The 19,229-nt window shown below is 34.3% G+C and overlaps 2 pseudogenes; one reads left to right on the forward strand and one right to left on the reverse strand.

The window, feature by feature from the left end:
* Positions 1-10,791: 10,791 nt before the first annotated feature.
* Positions 10,792-12,954, reverse strand: LOC120136131 (annotated as a pseudogene).
* Positions 12,955-16,658: 3,704 nt separating this feature from the next.
* On the forward strand, positions 16,659-18,457 carry LOC120136132 (annotated as a pseudogene).
* Positions 18,458-19,229: the final 772 nt, after the last annotated feature.

A 19,229-nucleotide genomic window follows, 5' to 3' on the forward strand; every position in this document is an offset into this window, starting at 1 on the left:
ATGATAAAATCGGTAAAACGCTACCGGATATATTGAAAGTGTCGATACTTTCGTAAGTACGTGTAATAAATTATCGATACTTTCAAAGAAATACGTAATTATCCTTTCGAAAGTATCGACACCTTACATAAAAGTATCGACACTTTTGTATTTGTATCGATTAAATATAAATAACATATCCGATGAAAATATAAATGCCATAGCTAAATATCCTCTAAAAATAGATAGAACGGAAGAGTTTTTAAAATCGAAGCGTAATTGTTGCTGCATTTCAGAAGGCGTTTCTAAAGCGAAGTTTGTTTGTTGCTACAGTCGAATCGAAAAGTATGTTATCGAAACCCTAGTTTTTTATTATTACAGTAATCGCGAATAGGGTTTTTATGTGTTGTTTGGGGTTTTGGAGTAAAGAAGCATTTGGGACCGATTGTAGGTAGAAAGTGATATTCAAGGTAAAATATAGATGTCGATACTTTTATTAAATATTATAGGTAGAAAATGATATTATATGTTGTATAAATGTGCCGACACATTTTGTAGTGACCATTCAAATTCTTTTGAAGAAAACCGTTTTACCACAAGAGTAGTTATCTATATTTGTATATTGAATAAAGTGTATGTAACAAAATAATTTGATTTGCGTAAACTTATATATGAAGGAAAAATGAAGTTAATGGGTTGGAAAATTGTTGCGCAGATGACTTTGAAATTGAGGTCGAGACTTGAAAGTAACCAAAGGGTAGATATATGTACTTCTAGTAAGTATCAATGTCTTTTTGTTATTATTGTTGAAATGGTAATTGGATTAAAGTATCGATAAACTTTAAATTGATTACAAATTTTAAATGTTGACAGTATGGCCGAATGCAAAAGGATGAAGGAAGATGGCACACATAGCGGTTCGGTATGTAAAATGAAATTGACATTGAGTATTATTTAGTGTTAATGTATTGATTAAGAAACGTTTATGTTTAATATTAGGTGACAAAAGATGTGAGGTCCAAATGGAATTCGATGAGTGATGCTGAAAAGGAACCTTACATCACACAGTCAAGGAATGATAGTAAAGAATACAAAGAACGGAGGAAAGCACATGAAAATAAGGTATTCATTAAACTTGTAAATACGTTGATACAAAATATATAAGAACTATAACATTATATATTTTTAAAAATGTAGGAAGTGTCGACAAGATGCAGCATTAAAAGGGTGAATTCATTAATTAAACACCTTAAGGAGAAGGGTCAGTTGAATGTGCTGGGAGACATAGGTTTTGGATCGTTGGTAGGAGTAAGGGATCGACCTATTCGGAGGGAATTGTGTCGATCCTTGATGTCGCAATTTGATGTCAGACAATGTATTGCTAAGTATGGTGATTTTTCATTTCCTCTCGGGATCCCATGTGCTGCAGCCGTATTGGGGGTAGAAAATGAAGGCAAAAGTGTTGTAGAAGTCTGTAAGAGTAAGGACTGGAAAGCACTTGCCTCCAAATATGGTTTGAAGCAGAAGGTGACATATGCTGAAATTGAAGAGAAAATAAAAAGTGGATCTTACGGGGGGGTGAGCTGAAGGCCAGAGTTCTATTATACCTTGTCAGTATCTTTCTTTGTCCAACGGGTGATACGTCAACGAACAAGGAATATATGAAGCTCATTTGCGATGAAGGGTATGAGATGTTATCATAAATAGAAAGCTTAATTTATGCAGGATTCATCATAATTGACATGTGTGGTTTTCAAATTTTGTAACAGACATGATTGCGGTATGTATGTGATGATGTGGATGGAATCGATCGGTTCTACAGGGGCAACTGGTGATTTTGTAAGTGGAAAGAAAAATTCGTTTGTGGTAAAATTGTTAAAAGTCGTAGATTGAATGCTGTAGTTTACAATACTTAACGTTCTGACAATTTGAATATAGGTTGTTGGAGAGTGAGATCGATCGCGAATATTAAACGACCTCGTATGCCACAATCAAAATCAACGAAGACAGGAGATAACAAAAGCTGCCATGAGACATAAGAATAACAAAAGGATGTAATGATGCAAATGTAGGGTTAATTTTGTATAAGATTTATAATTTTGTATACGATTTATAATTTTGTATGTGAATGTAATTATGAATGAGATGAGAAAAGTTAGCAGTAGGTTGTTGTACATGTTTCTTATACACATTAAGAGTCATGTTGATACTTACGATATATGGAGATTGTTGTCTGTATTATACCAAATGTCATCATAATTATCATCATATGCGAGACTGAATGGCCATTCCATATTGAGGGTATGTACAATAACTACAAAATTAACTTTAAAGTAAAAGGTAAATTTACAATATGGTAAACAGGGTGCAACCATAAAGTTTCGATCCATATATAAAAAGTGTCGATCCCAGAAACATCGAAACCCATAAGTATAATGTAATAGGTAATTTTTCAATCTAACCGGTATAAGTATACCGATTTTATGAGAGATTAGGTGTAATATATGTATCGACACTTTTTAATTTTGTGTCGATACTATTGGTCCAGAATGAATGGCAAACAGGGTGCAACCATAAAGTGTCGATCCATATATAAAAAGTGTCGATCCATATATAAAAAGTGTCGATCCCAGAAACATCGAAACCCATAAGTACAATGTAATAGGTAATTTTTCAATCTAACCGGTATAAGTATGAGAGATTAGGTATATAATATGTATCGACACTTTTTAATTTTGTGTCGATACTATTGGTCCAGAATGAATGGCAAACAGGGTGCAACCATAAAGTGTCGATCCATATAAAAGGTGTCGATCCAGAAACATCGAAACCCATAAGTATAATGTAATAGGTAATTTTTCAATCTAACCGGTATAAGTATACCGGTTTTATGAGAGATTAGGTATATAATATGTATCGATATTTTTTAATTTTGTGTCGATACTATTGGTCCAGAATGAATGGCAAATAGGGTGCAACCATAAAGTGTCGATCCATATATAAAAGGTGTCGATCCTAGAAACATCGAAACCCATAAGTATATGTAATAGGTAATTTTTCAATCTAACCGGTATAAGTATACCGGTATGTAAGTATCGACACTTTGTGTCGATACTATTGGTCCAGAATGAATGGCAAACAGGGTGCAACCATAAAGTGTCGATCCATATATAAAAAGTTTCGATCCCAGAAACATCGAAACCCATAAGTATAATGTAATAGGTAATTTTTCAATCTAACCGGTATAAGTATACCGTTTTTATGAGATAATAGGTGTAATATATGTATCGACACTTTTTAATTTTGTGTCGATACTAATTTAAATATCGAGTGTTTTCCCCCGTTCATTATATATAGTATACAAACTCTAAATCGACAAACCCTAAACCTAAAGGTAAGCAGGCAGAAGAGAACTCTTCCTCTCCGAAGAATACTAGCGTTATCATAACAGTGACGACCATATATTCAAGTAAATGTATCGATATTTTATGGGTTTGATTGATTTCTATATTGGAGTTTTTTTCCTGAATGTGTTTGTGTTCCATTGTAATAGCATCAAACCAAAATGGCTCCAAAACGTCAGCGTCAGAAGTGCGGTCTTTCTCAAAGCTCTTCTCAACCACAACCTCCTTCTGAAACAAACGATTCTTCTGAGGAAATCAGGTCCTTCGAAACTCTAAACTTTAGATCCGATATGGAGAAACAAAGATGGCAGACGAGTTTTAAAGTAAGGAAGATTCGTCCCGAACGTGTCATTGACATGGGTTTCTTGTTTGATGATAAATATGCATTTAGTTTTAAATCCACATTTACATCTTGGGGTTGGCTTGAATTCCTTGGTGTAGAACCAAAATATTACCCCAACCTAGTTAGAGTCTTATACAACAATGCTTCCTTACAGCACGAGCCTAATAAGACTAATATAATAGGAATTAATACACATGTCATGGGGAATGATATATATATGTCTCCAAAAATTATTGCGGAGGGTTTAGGTGTAGCGAATAAAGGGGATTCAGATGAAAATGATGTAGATTGGTCTACAATTAAACGGGTTGCTAGAAATAGCCCAATTCAGCTAGATGTAGAGTCGAGAGTGTTTCACAAAATGCTCACATGGTATATCCGCCCTAGTGGGGGAAAACATTCAACGCTTCGAGACAGCGATTATTGGTGGATAGCAAAGTATAAATCCAAATCCAAAACGGCTCCAAACATTGCTAAACTCATATTTAATACAATTGTATATATGGTCACAAAGGGAGCAACAATTTCAACTTCACTACCATATGGATATATCATCACTCATCTGTTGAAGAAGAAAGAAATTGATTTTTCGCATGACGCCCCTGTTCGATTAACCCGCAAGATTGACATGTTATTTATTAAAAAAGCGGGATATGATTTTGTTGAAAACTCGGTTGGAAGCGTGTCAAGAAGGTCGGATTAGATCAATAGAGGGAGGAAATGGACCCCATTGGCCATGAAGAAGAGTAACCAATTGGAGACACAATGATGGAAGAAGCTCCAGTTGCAGAAGATGTCACAATTAAGACCGTGATGGAATACATGGTCAATTTTCGAGAGCATATTGATTCCCTTGTGAGTGGAATGCGAGCCGATATTTCATCATTGCGCGATGAAGTCTCCATGTTGCGTGATGAATTACGTCAACGACATCAAACGAGTTAGGTAATTCATTATTTATGTTTCTAAACATTTACACGTTCGGAACTGTATTTTATTTTATTTTAACAGATGTGGACAACCAAGCGGTTAATGAAGATGAAGCTGACGATGAAGATGACGATGATGATGATCCAAACAAGTATATCGTGTCTGCAACGCCGCCTTCAAGAAAACTTTTAATTTTTGATCTCAATGGTGTCCTTGCCTACATCCCAAGACTTTCTACAGGTTTTAATTCTATTCTTTTGTATCCATTATTTTAACATATAAGCGTATAACTTTAATCTCATTTTCTTCATGTTGTAGATGTTTTCCTCAGAACATGATTATTTGAATTTATGCAATTTTGTGTCGACAATTTTGTTGTTGCCCTTTGGTCTTCAAAGATGAGGTTAGAACATGTTTGGAGCAATTGAATTACTGTAGTCAAAATCGTTAATATACATTTGAATGTTAACATTCAAACTTGATTACAATCTCAGGCATAACGTCGACCGTGTACTTGAGAAACTACATTTATTTTTTGAGCATTTTCTATTCGTTTGGGTAAGATGAATATCATTACAGTTTGCTGACTTTTCGTTGTCTATGATTCCAACATATTTATGTTCGACTGTTTGTGAACAGGATCAAACAAAATGTAAAACATACGATAATGTTACCTACTGTAAAGATCTCAATGATGTTTGGAAAGCGTGTCCTGATTTTAACGAGCTAAATACACTTTTGGTCGATGATTCAGCGGAAAAAATGATTTATAATCCGGTAAGTTGCATTTATACAATATGTTTTTCCAGTTGAACAGGTGTTCAGACATTGATTATTTTAACAACTTATGTGTTTATATAGAAATACAATTACATATGTCCACATACCTTTGACGTTGCTTCCCATTCGAACAACAATGCTCTAGGTATGACACAAATTTATTCATGCTTATGCAAATTTAGTTAATTGTTAGTAAAATTGCACCTCATTAGTTTGATAATTGAAATTATTTATGTATGTCCTCAGAAAAATGCGGAAACATACGAGAGTATTTGGAAAATTTGTTGAAGGCCCCTAATGTTCCGGACTTCGTTAGAAATTAACCCTTTTTCATCGGATTAATTTCGTTTGTCGGTACATTATTTGAACATTGTTGTGTATGTATCTTTTGGTTTGATTATATTGTGTGTATATTTTCATTAATTATTCCATATTTGCTTCTCTGTATACATATACATTTGAGGATTGTTGAAATATCAATACTAGTTATTAATGTATTTTACATATGCTTGCAAATGTATCGAAACACATTATTAAAGAATTGTTTTCCATGATATCCACGACAAAGTTTTCATACTTAGAAATATCAGTATATTATAATCATTTTCTATAATGTATCCAAACTTAAAGTCTATCATAAAGTGTCGATCAATATATAAAAAGTAACGACCCCAAAAACATCGAAACCGATAATTATATTGTAATGGATAAATTTTCAATATACCCCAAAAAATATCATCATAAAGTGTCGATACATTTTCAAAAAGTGTCAATTGAAAAACATCGGAACCCATAATTATAATGTAATAGGTAATTTTGTAATATAACTGGTATAGATATACCAGTTTTATGAGAGAATAGGTCTACAACTATATCACTTTTTTAATATTGTGTCGCTACTTTATGTCCAGAATGGATGAAAAAAGTGTCGATACCTTTTCAAAAGTGTCGATTGAAAAAACATCGAAACCCATAATTATAATGTAATAGGTAATTTTGTAATATAACCGGTATAGATATACCGATTTTATGAGAGAATAGGTATACAACCTATATCGACACTTTTTAATATTGTGTTGCTACTTTATGTCCAGAATAGATGAAAAAAGTGTCAATACCTTTTCAAAAAGTATCGATTGAAAAAACATCGGAACCCATAATATAATGTAATAGGTAATTTGTAATATAACCGGTATAGATATACCGGTTTTATGAGAGAATATGTCTACAACCTATATCGACACTTTTTAATATTGTGTCACAACTTTATGTCCAGAATGGATGAAAAAAGTGTCGATACTTTTTCAAAAAGTGTCGATTGAAAAAACATCGGAACCCATAATTATAATGTAATAGGTAATTTTGTAATATAACCGGTATAAATATACCGGTTTTATGAGAGAATAGGTCTACAACCTATATCGACACTTTTTAATATTGTGTCCATACTTTTAAGTAACGTGGTTTTTCTTCCTTCATTCAATATTTATATGTACATGTTTCTTATACACAATAGGAATCATGTTGATACTTACGATATATGGAGATCGTTGTCATTCCATTCCGTCTTCGAAAAAATCAATTGATGTAGGCTGTGTGCTTGTACTCAAACTGAGCTTGACTTGAGGACATGTTAGTTTGTTATGTCCCTTACCGTTGCAGTACCCACATCGCCTAATTTTCTTCTCGACCTTGTTCTTCAGCACTTCTTTTCGCTTGTATTGTTTTCATTGAGGGTCACTTGGTTGACTGAATCATTCAAACCAAACGAGTTTTCTAATTCTTCTATTAGTTTTTTCATCTCATCTCTTGCGGTTTTGAAAGACTCGTATGTCTTTGATGCAATGTAGTATAACCTACTTGAAGTTGAACGTAGAGCATCGAACATTGTCATTTGCATCACTTCTGGATACACATTCATGTCAACATAACTGGGTGCAGAAGCCTTCGCATCATTAGTCCACCTACTTTGAATCAAAGTCCCGGGAAAATATGTGTAATCCAAGTGCTTCAAAATGTGAAGTTGATGGCGACACAGAAGTCCAACGGTCTCGAATTTTTTGCAGGAGCAAATTAGATTTTTCGTACGAGAATCAAAACTAATTTCAAATTTCCTATTTTTTTCTGCGTACTTTGACAAAATATAATGTTGACATTCATCTGATAAGGACTTAATCTCTGCCTCAATCCGGTACAATGTCTCCTGTATAAGTTCATCTTGGAACACACGAAAAGATTTGCGGGTAAAAATCGTAGCGGCATGGCTTTCAAGGTCGACCAGTTTTGTGATCTGAAAGGGCTTCGTATGGGAACTTAAGTAATCCGCTTTCAACTCGTTCATACGCATTCTACTAATTTTCATCTTCAATTGCACGAACAACATCTAAATATATCTTATTGTGTTTTAGTGCAATCGCTAGTGAAGCATTCATAGACTCGCACCTTTGTGTTGAACGAATATTGGCAAAAAAATGACCAGATAGATATGCTTGTGCCCATAAGTGTCGTGTATTTCCCTTCTCAATCACCCATGGATGCTTTTGGACGTTGAATTCTGAAACAACCGAACGCCATTGAATATCAAATTCTTCGGTTGTCCACCAGGAAGCCATGCATTTTGAGAATGCTGCTGTAAACTTTGGGTCACCGATGTTAGCTTGTGCATTGCGAGAAAGATGCCAATAACATAATATGTGCTTAGCATAAGGGATAACAGATTTGATAGCCCTCTGCATTGCCCTATCCCCATCGGTGACAACTGAAATAGGTGATTTATTCATCATGGCTTCGAAAAAATTCTGTACACCCACTCGAAAAATTGAGACGTCTCGTCAGCGATTATGGCAGTGGCAAACACAATTGTGTTATGGTGATGATTGACACCGACAATAGGCATAATTGGTCGACCATACAAATTATCTTTGTACGTTGTGTCGAACGCAATTACATCACCGAAGCATGTGTAATCCGATCTCGATTTAGAATCCGACCAAATAAGATTATACAATGCCCCCGATTCGTCTACCGAGTATGTCATAAAAAACCAGGTATCATCATGTTTCTTATAATCAAAGTAGGCAATAAGCGCATTCACATCCCCATCGATCGACGATTTCCTTTGCTTTACCTCTTTGAAGTGCATTGTAGAGGTCTTTATGTGTAAATCCAACATTATGATAGCCCCCTGCTGCATTAAATAATTCATTACTTGTGACGTGCCAACACCGACCTCTTTCAATGTTGTTACCTCATCGATATCAGCCTTACTTACAGCTCTATTAGAACGCATAAATGGTGTCATAGCAGGTGTGCACAATGCATGATTATGTTTCTGATCAGACTGACTTATAACCCACTGATCGTTTGTATTTGTTGTTGTAACTAAGACTCTAGCCTTACATCATGTTCTTGTGACTGGCGTATGAGCACGTTGACGATCAACAGTATTGACTTTTGATACTCGAAACCTTTCTTTGGAACAACAAAATTCTTATGTCTCCACATTCTCTTCCACGTCAAGCCGTGTTGTTCCCTTACGTGCACTAAACCCATGTTCCCGTGCGAATCCCTTGTAAAAGTATCAAACTTGATCACGTGAAAAGAAGAGCTAACCAACCAATCTGTCAGATTCATCAACATTGTGTACTTCATGGCATTCATCGGTTGGCTTAACATTGTCTACATCAATATGATCCATAGCAAAAATTTTGTTGTGCAAGTTCAGTGGTCTCGGAGTTGATGGAGATGTAAGCAAATGTTCATTTTGAACATGTTTCAGTCGTGCTGCTTTCAATAGGATGTGGTATTGGTAGTGGTAGTTAAAGGGTGGGTACAACATTAAATTCGCAGTACATATTTAGGTATGTACAATAACTACCTAAATATGTGTCAATACATTTTCTACAAGTATCGACCCAAAAAAACATCAAAACCAATAATTATAATTTAATAGGTAAATTAACATATTAGGTAAATTTTACATTTTTTTTCATAATGTTACCTGATATGTTGAAAGTATTGATCCTTTTTCTAAAAAGGATCGATACTTTACAATATAATAGGTAAAAATATGATGTAATAAGTAACGCTTATATTGTAAAGTATCTATCTTTTTTATAAAAGTGTCTATACTTATTTTACTGTGGAAAACATTAATTTAAGGTTATCTTTTGAGTGAGTTTTAAGATATATCAATTTAGTAATTATACGCGTCTAATGATTTTTTTTATGTTACGGTATATATTATTATTAAATTAAAACAATAAACATATATTACATATTTATTATTATCTTTGGTTAATATTGTTAAATTTAAATTTTAAATATATTTTATAAAATATCAAAACAATCAAATAATTTTTTATGTAAATAAAATTATTAAATTAATATTGTAGGTGGAAAATATGAAACACTATTAAAAAAGGATTGAAACATAAATTACATAACTTTAAAAAAAGTATCGATCATTTTTATAAAAAGTATGGACACTTTCAACATATTAGATAAATGTTACATTTTAAAAGAGAAGAAGTTATAACGCCAATAAAGTGTCGATACTTTATAAAAATGTATCGATCCATAACAATATAACAGGTAAAAATATGACAAAACCGATCTCGAAATGATAAAACAGGTAAAGTGCTACCGGTTATGTTGAAGTGTTGATAATTTATTATACGTATCGACACTTTTGGAATTTAAAGAGAAGAAGTTATAGCGCCAATAAAGTGTCGATACTTTATAAAAATGTATCGATCCATAACAATATAACATGTAAAAATAACAAAATCGGTTATAAATGACAAAAGGTAACATATAGTGTCGATACATTTATAAAAAGTATCGATCTAAAAAATATCGAAACCGATAATTATAATGTAATAGGTAAATTTGTAATGTTACCGGTATAAATATACCGGTTTACTTATAAAATAGATCAATATAAACGCTACCTATTACATTATATAAGCGCTACCTAATATTTTATTGTACTTGATAATATTTCGGTTAAATACCTATTTATTATATAAGCGCTATCTATTACATTATATAAGCGTTACTTAATATGTTATTGTACTTGATAATATTTCCGGTTAAATAATATAACATAACCGGTCTAAATTTTAACCGATCACTTGTTTAACCGATCACGCCATATATTAGTCATTTTTAGGCGCCGCACAGCAGAACTACCCTCTTTATTGTGTTGGTTATCAAGTTGATTGTTATCTCGAACAATCACCGTTACCTCTTAGAAGTACTTCCAAAATAGTAATTAACGAACAACCTATGTAGTGAACACGTGGTAGACGTAGGGTGCATGCAATTTCACATAGAGTAATATGCAAAATAGATTATTTTATATTTCCCTGATAAAGTTTTAGCCTAAAGAAAATCCATTTTAGACTACAAAAATTCTTCAGTATTTGTATGAGTTAGACGCTAACCTTGGCATATGATATTCATATGGACTTCGAGTCTAATTTCAAGCTAAGGCTTTTAGTCATTCAAATAATTATCCTTGTACAAAATTTCACATATTTCTGACCTGAACCAAACTGTGAGCTGGTGCTTTCCGCAATCCGATTTCATTTATTATACGTCTCATATTTTCAGCATCTTCCCACCTTCCGACAGCAGAATATATTTTAGCCATCAAAACATAATTTCCAGTGTTTTCCGGCTCCAGCTCGAAAAGCTGCTTCGCAGCTATCTCCCCCAACTCGACATTCTCATGTATCACACAAGCACCGAGCAATGCTCCCCAAACGACATGATTAGGTGCGAACGGCATTGTTCTAATGATATCATAAGCTTCATCTGGTCTGCCAGAACGGCCAAGAAGGTCAACAATGCAAGTATAATGATCAGTTTTGCGGCTTATTTGGTGGTTTCTAAGCATGAAATTGAACAAATCCAAACCCTCGTCCACCAAACCAGCATGGCTGCAGGCATGCAGCACAGAACCGAAAGTCACTTCATTGGGCTTTACCCCAGCTCGAACCATCTCTATGAAAAGAGAAACAGCAACCTCACCCTGCCCATGTGCTCCATAACCAGCTATTATCACACTCCATGCATAAATGTCCTTGTTCACGTCAGGTATCCCATTAAAGATCATGTGAGCAGATTCTAAACAACCACATTTGGAATATATATCAACCACCGCAGTAGCGATTTCACTGTTTGACAATAATCCAGACCTTACCAAATAAGAATGCATGTTCATTGCTTGCTGTAAATCCGCATGGATGGCATATGCAGTAGAAAACTCTTCAAGGTAGCACCATCAGGTTTCACACCTTCTATCAGCATTTCTTTAAAAAGTTTTATTGCTTCATTTCCAAGTCTATTATGAATGCACCCAGCAAGAATTGCATTCCATGGAACCGTTTTCTTTTTCGATGTTCTCTTGAAAACTCGAAAGCTAAGATCCAAACGATTGCATTTAGCATACATATCAATCAATGAAGTCTCCACCATAACATCAGACTCGAGTTTTTGCCTTATTGCCCAACCATGCAAACACCTACCGTCCATTAAATTGTTCGACTCCCCACAAGCTGAAAGAAGATGCAACGGTAACCGAATTAGGTCTCACACCTTCAAGTACCATCGAGAAGCAGAGTCTCAGTGCAGCTCGTAAATCGCCATTCGAAATATGCACATTGATCAAAGAAGTCCAGTAACCACATCTCTCTGATCCATACCATCAAAAACCGACCTAGCTTCCCCATACTTCCACACTTTGCAAACATATCCACCAATGCATTCCTTACTACTATTTCCTTCTCCCAGCCCTTCTCTTTTACCAACTCATAAACCCTTCTACAACCTCCAGAGCCCTCAAAAATCCACAAACAGGCAAAACCGAAACAACGGTAGCACAGTCCATTACCACCTCATCATCCACCATCTTATTAAAAATCCCCAAAGCTTCCTTGGCGCATCCATTTTTAAAGTACCCACTAATCATCGAATTCCATGAAACCACGTTAGGCTTCCACATAAAATCAAAAACTTTCCCTCCTTCCTCTTTCTTCCCACAATTCATATACATTGTCAACAAAGAATTCATCACAAAACTATCCTTTTCAAGACCACCCATCAAAGCTCTCCCATGAACTACCCTACCAAAACCAACCAATTTTCCTTCCCCAATAGCCTTACAAACAAAAGGGTAAGAAAAATTATCCGCCGTGCATTTACCCAGGCTAACCATCTCAACAAACAAATTGAGGGTTTCCAGATAAAACCCATGCTTTGTGTACATTTTGAACATCATGTTATATGAAAACAAGGTTGGTTGAGGCATTTCATCAAACAGTTTGCGAGCATTTTCGATGTGACCGCAGTAGGCATAAGCCGATGAAAGATCAGAGAAATGGGGGGAAAGGAGACCTGACGTTATGATTAAGGCATGGAGTTGAGTTGTTTTGGTGAGGGATTTAGCAGCAGTGTTTTTAAAAGAGATTTGCATTGTTTGCTTATGGAGAAGACCAGAGATTGCCCATTCATTAAGTTGGTTCTCTGTCGGCAATACGCCTTTTTTTCAACCGGAAATTTATGTTTATATGCATTAGTTCGTTGGGTAAACTACCTATTGGTCTTACATATTTCTAAGTTTCTGTTTTGATCATCTAAATAAAATTATACATTATGTAGTATTACGTTTTGATCACCTGCCCTTAATTTTTTAACAGTGATGTTGATGTGATATTTTTTTTAATGAAAATATGATATTATTTTATGGTGATATATCAATATGATCGTTAATTTTTTCATGAAATATGATTAAAATAAAAATAAAAATATAACGTTAAGTACGAAAAAGGTAATTTATGGAGACCAAATAGGTAATTTACCCTATCAATTTCCAAGTACGAAAAAGGCCTTCATTTGAAATTCAAAAAATTGATACGTTAGAATAATTTAATCTCGATAATTTGAAAGTGATAATTAAAAATAATTAATCATGATATTATCCTTTTGATAATTTTACGTAATATTATTTGTATAATAAATATACCTATTCATATTTACATATAATTTGGTCTATATTTTGAAAAATATGAAAGTTCAAATATTCCACTAAACATATTAAAAAAAAAAATAGAAAGTAATAGTGTAATACTCTACATGCATGAGGAAAAAAAGTTTCAATATCCATTGAAAGGACAAATCGTTTATGAATTTCAAAAAATCAACACATGATAAAAGTTTAAATCGAACAGAACAAAAGTTCCCCAAACACAAGAATATTAGGCATAGCTCCATAGCCTTTCTTTTACTTCATCATGATGGTAAAATTCCGACTATGCTTTTGGCTTACTGTGGGGAAAACAATGTACACACAATCGTCATAAAAAAATCAACTGTAATCGGATTTGGCCTTTAGGAGCTCAAATCCTAATTTGGTGTAATTTGGTAATCTTCGGCCACCGGAGACGGCGGCCGGCGGCGACGATCGGAGCCTGAACAGGGTGGCCAACGGTGGCGGTTTCCCTCCGGCGAGGGAAACTTAGAGAGAAGCGAGAGAAAAAAATTTCTCGTTTGAGAGAGAGAATGGAGAAAGGAGAATGAGAGAGCTGGCCCTTCGGGCCAGCCGTTTGGGATTTATACCCCTCCTCAAACGACGTCGTTTTGCGAGGGGTATATCTGTAATTTCGCGCATGGCTAAATTCTTTCCGTAGCCATCCAAGTTTTATAATTATTCATTTTAGTCACTAAAATTAATTTCTGAACATTTTAATTCAGTTTTTGAATTTTATTTTATTATGTTTTAGTCCTTACCAGTATTAAATATATATTTAGAAATATATCAAATTAGTCCCTTATAGTTTAGTATTTTTTATTTAATCCCGTATTAATTAATTAGGTTAATTACACTATTAACCATTATCTTTCATAATATTTCAAATTATTATCTTTATTTTTGATACTTATATTAGTTTTATAATTTTATTTCTTTTATTGATCATTATTAATTACAATATTATTTCGTTATCACTTTTATATTTTAATTATGGCTTTAATTATTATTTATTATTATCTTAGTCTATAATAATTTATATAAATATTATAAAAAATTATAATTTATTTAAATCATTTTTATGAAAAATTATTACATTTTTAATATTTATTTATTAATAATGAAGAAAAGAACTGTCTTAAAGCACCTAGAAGTTCTTTTTCTGATATTCTTAATAAATAAATCCTATTTTTTTATAAATTATATTATTATTTTTTTTTTAAAAAATTTTTTTTGTTATTTATATTAATATCGAAGAAAGCCTCCGATAAGAACACGATCAGGGTTAAAAAGATCTTGAATTGCAGTTCCCTCAGCAAGAAATTCTGGGTTTGAAAGGATCTGGAAATTGATTCCTTGCTGTTGTGGGTGAGGATCTTTTCAATTGCCTCAGTTTTGACAGGGACTGTTGATTTCTCAACAACAACTTGTTGGATATCGATACATCTGCAATCATACGGGCAGCACTTTCCCAATGTAAGGTCTGCAGCTTTGCCAGCTCCTAGCCCGCTAGTCTTGGTGGGAGTGTTGACTGAAACAAAGACTATATCGCCTCACGCATATGTTCCTCTACATCAGTGCTAAAGAAAAGGTTCTTGCCATGACATTGTTTTCACAACATTGTCAAGACCAGGCTCATAGATAGGGAGCTGGTCACTGTTCCAGGCAGCAATCCTAGGTTCAGAGATATCGACAACAGCCACTTCAATATCGGACATTTAAGCGCGATCACAGCATTGTAGGCCCACCAACTAACCAGCTCCAATGCAACGGATCTTCATTTTCTTGTATACTACAACCTAAAAAAAGAGAAGCAACTATTCAAATATCATATAGCGGAGCCATTCCTGAATCTACCCAAATCAAAAATCTAGAAGAAACTTAACAACTCATTTCATTTTCAAAACAATAAAGTTCATATGGCAAGTTGTATGTCAACATCTGATCATCAAATTTTCAAGTGCTTCTCTAAACATGAAAACTAGGCCATACTCTAATAATGCTTAAACGACCCTCTTAGACCATGTTACTCTCGGACTCATTGATGCACAAACAACTATCTCTGGTACATTTTAATAACAGATCAGTAAAACAATAGATCCAGAAATTCGGAGAGAGATCAGTAAAACAATAGATCCAGAAATTCGGAGAGAAACTAATTAAATTAATACAATTCAATTCAGATCCATAGACTTAGCTTTAATTCAAAGTTCCATTTCAAGTTTCTTAACCAAAATATTAACATAATTTACAGATCAACCGAGGGTCACACATTGAAAAACAAATCTGTTTGGTTAAACCAATCAAAACGAGCTTATTATACAAATCCGGAAACTATTTACTTTACTTCAGAAATAATAATTTAAAGCAATCAACCATCAAAATAATGTCAACTGAAAAAGACAAAAACTACACATTTCGATTCATGAAAAACCAATGTAAAAAAGGAGAGAGAAATCAAATCTTGTGAAATGGGAACTCAGATCAAGAACCAACAGCTCAGAAAAAACAAAACTCATTCATTGAAGCAGAAAAAGAAGCAAGAAAACAACACTACCCGCTAAATGAAGCTAAAGTCCGATAAAATCAAATCAATAAAGAGGATATATCTAAAGGAAATAAAATGGAATAATTTGTATGAATTTACCTCAAGAAATTCCTTTCTTAAATAGAGACGAAAGAAATCAGAGGGAAGAGAGGAGCTTTGCTTCAGCGACGATATGGAAAATATGAAGAGCGGGATATTTATAATCAACAATGTTTCTGTTTACTCTTTTCTTTTTCCAATAATTCCATGATTTGACTATAAAAAAACTGAGGGGCGTTTGGATCATGGATTTTTGCATTCCTAAGGGAATATTTTTTTCAGGTTAAGATACTTAGATTTGGATGGGGCTACATTCCCAAGTGATAGTAATATCTTAATACCAACAGTATTTTTTGAGTTTGTTTTACTGGGAATATATTCTTACCCAGTTAGCTTGTTGTTGTGAAGGAAAACAGTCATTTTCTTCGAATTGGCGATAAAAGCTCATAGAGTTCAATTCCTCTTCTGATTTCAAAGACCACATTGTTCGTTGTCTGCTTTATTTCTTTCCATGTATGTCTCTCTGTTCTTATCTGATGTCCTTTTTAAAGGCTGAAACTTTTTGACATTAGCCTCATAATCTTTGAGGACTCACAGCAAGCAATGACCAGTTGGGTTTTGTCAGAAGGCGGCTTAAGACCCTTTCCTAATCAGATTCTATTCAAAACCCATACCTTCAATTCCTTCAAACACCAACAACAATGGCCTAAAGGTCAGAACTTTACCCGATTCTTCTCTATTCAAGGTCTCCATTTGGTGTAGAAAGAGGAGCTTTGTGGGTTCTTTGAATGTGAGTGCTCCTTTGGAGGTTGTTGAGACCATTAATGGGGTTGAAGAAGAAGAAGAAGATGATGGGGGATTTGATCCTACTGCGCCACCTCCTTTCAACCTGGCCGACATTGATGTTTTTGATTTTTTTTCTTCAATTTGGAAGTTGATTTATGTGTTTTGTTTTGTTGTTTTTTTCCTCTTTTCAGTGGACATGGTAGTTTCTCCAACAATACGGCATTGAACAGTGTTGCTGGTCATCCTCTTCATTATTGTCCCATACCATGGATGGTTAGTCTTAGTGCCTTGAATACTCTTAATCTGGTCCCATATAATGAATCTGATGACAATTTTGACTATATATATCAATCTGCAGGAGAATCAGCCATAGAACACATAATCAGAATCACAGACATGTCGAAAACGACAACGCGTGGCATCCGGTAACGTCTTCGATCTTCTGCGAGGGAGAAAACAAGTGTGATTTTCATTTCGAGTGATTATGATTTACTCTTCCTTTTTGCAGTTGTTTGAGAAAATTTACAAGAGTTTGAATAATGCAACTAGATTACTGAGGTTCACCTTGCCTTTTCCCAAGCTTGCTTAGCCAATCTATCTGGTAAGCCGTCGATGATTCGTCTGTTGAATTCTTGTTTATGAGCTTGTGATTTGCGTTGTTATCGATTCATTTATAGTGGAGGTCGAAGTCCTGGGAAAGGTTCACATTTCGATTCGGGGAGCGATTTGTTTGGTCCAAATGAAAGACAATATAATCACCTCCATTGCCTGTTGGGCAGAAATGATTGGTTTGCTTGTGTATTTATCTTTTGCAATGGGGCCAACTCAGTTGCTTAAGCTCTACGAGATTCCTACTGGGTATTTCAGTCCCTTGAAGCACATATTTCTTCAAAGTCTTTGTTTTTCTGTATTATATCTCTCGAATTTGGTATAATTGCAGATATTCTTCATGTGGCTCGACTTGGTAACTTACCTACACCACCACGGCCACGACGAGAAGTTTCCGTGGTACCGAGGGAAGGTTTGGAACTGTTTCAGCTGCACCATGGAACATCATGTTATTGAACTTCTACTTTGTTATTGAATTGATCTATGTTTATTAACCATGAATGGAGTTATTTGAGAGGAGGGCTTACGACACTCGATTAAGACTACGGATGGCTCAACAACATCCATCACGATATCGGAACTCATGTTATACATCATCTCTTCCCCAAATCCCACGCTATCACTTAATTGAAGCCTTGAGTATATCACCATCTCCTTTTCCTACATCAATCATGTTTCCCCATACTGAAAAATGTTACATGAACTTGAATTGCAGACCGAAGCAGCTAAGTCGTTCCCCATACTGAAAAAAATGTTACATGAACTTGAATTGCAGACCGAAGCAGCTAAGTCGATGCTTGGGAAATACTACCGGGAGCCACAGAAATCTGGGCCTTTCCCGTTTTATTTGCTCGGGATCCTTGTACGAAGCTTGAAAAAGGATCATTATGTGAGTGACACCGGTGATGTTGTGTTCTATCAAACAGACCCTCAACTATATGGAGCTAACAAATCAGATTAAAAGCCTTCAAGTTCTTATCTAGCCAACTACTAAAAACCCTACAGATTTCTTGCGGCTAGACCGCAAATCCGGATATGTCGTCTGTCATTCTTCTCACCCGGATTGAGAATAGCCTGTGTATGATGTTGACAATACCAAAATCTGTAATTTTCAGTTGGGAATCTCTCTTACTGGTGCCTATCAGCATATTATAGATTCTGTTGATGAAATATATAACTATAGCCACATAAAGCGGTCTTGCAAGACAAGAACGTGCAAACATATATGGTGTGAATAAAATGTTTCCAACCATATAATGACCATGTGCATTGTTCGAAGGTGGAGTGTTACATGATGTCTGAACATTTTTACAATTTTAACTTAAAAAAATCAAGGGCGAAAACATAAAACAATAGTTTTTCGGGTACTTGAAGTTTGAGGTATGTCCATCAATTACATAGTTAATCAATATGGTGTACAACGGACTGCATTCATGAAAGAAGAGACTAGTATGTGTTCATCGAAATTCGGTTTTGGAGGTCTCCCTCTTCATTTGCATGAAGAACTTACACAACCATGTGTTTTGCACCGACTTTGGAAAGCTGCTTGAGAAAGATCTCCATGAAGCTATGTAAAATTTTAATATATTTTTAGATAAATTAAGTAAAAATTAATATTAATTAAAATTAAAATAATACATGATATATTTTCTCTTTATTCTACACATTTATCTTTTAAATTTATAAAAACAAAAATTATATAAATTTTATTAAAAAAGTATATATTAAAATAATAATAATATATTATCAATTTTTGTTTAAATATTTTCATTTAAATAT

This window comes from Hibiscus syriacus, unplaced genomic scaffold, assembly GCF_006381635.1.
Source record: "Hibiscus syriacus cultivar Baekdansim isolate YM2019G1 unplaced genomic scaffold, ASM638163v2 tig00110621_pilon, whole genome shotgun sequence".
In the NCBI taxonomy this organism is placed as follows: Eukaryota; Viridiplantae; Streptophyta; class Magnoliopsida; order Malvales; family Malvaceae; genus Hibiscus; species Hibiscus syriacus.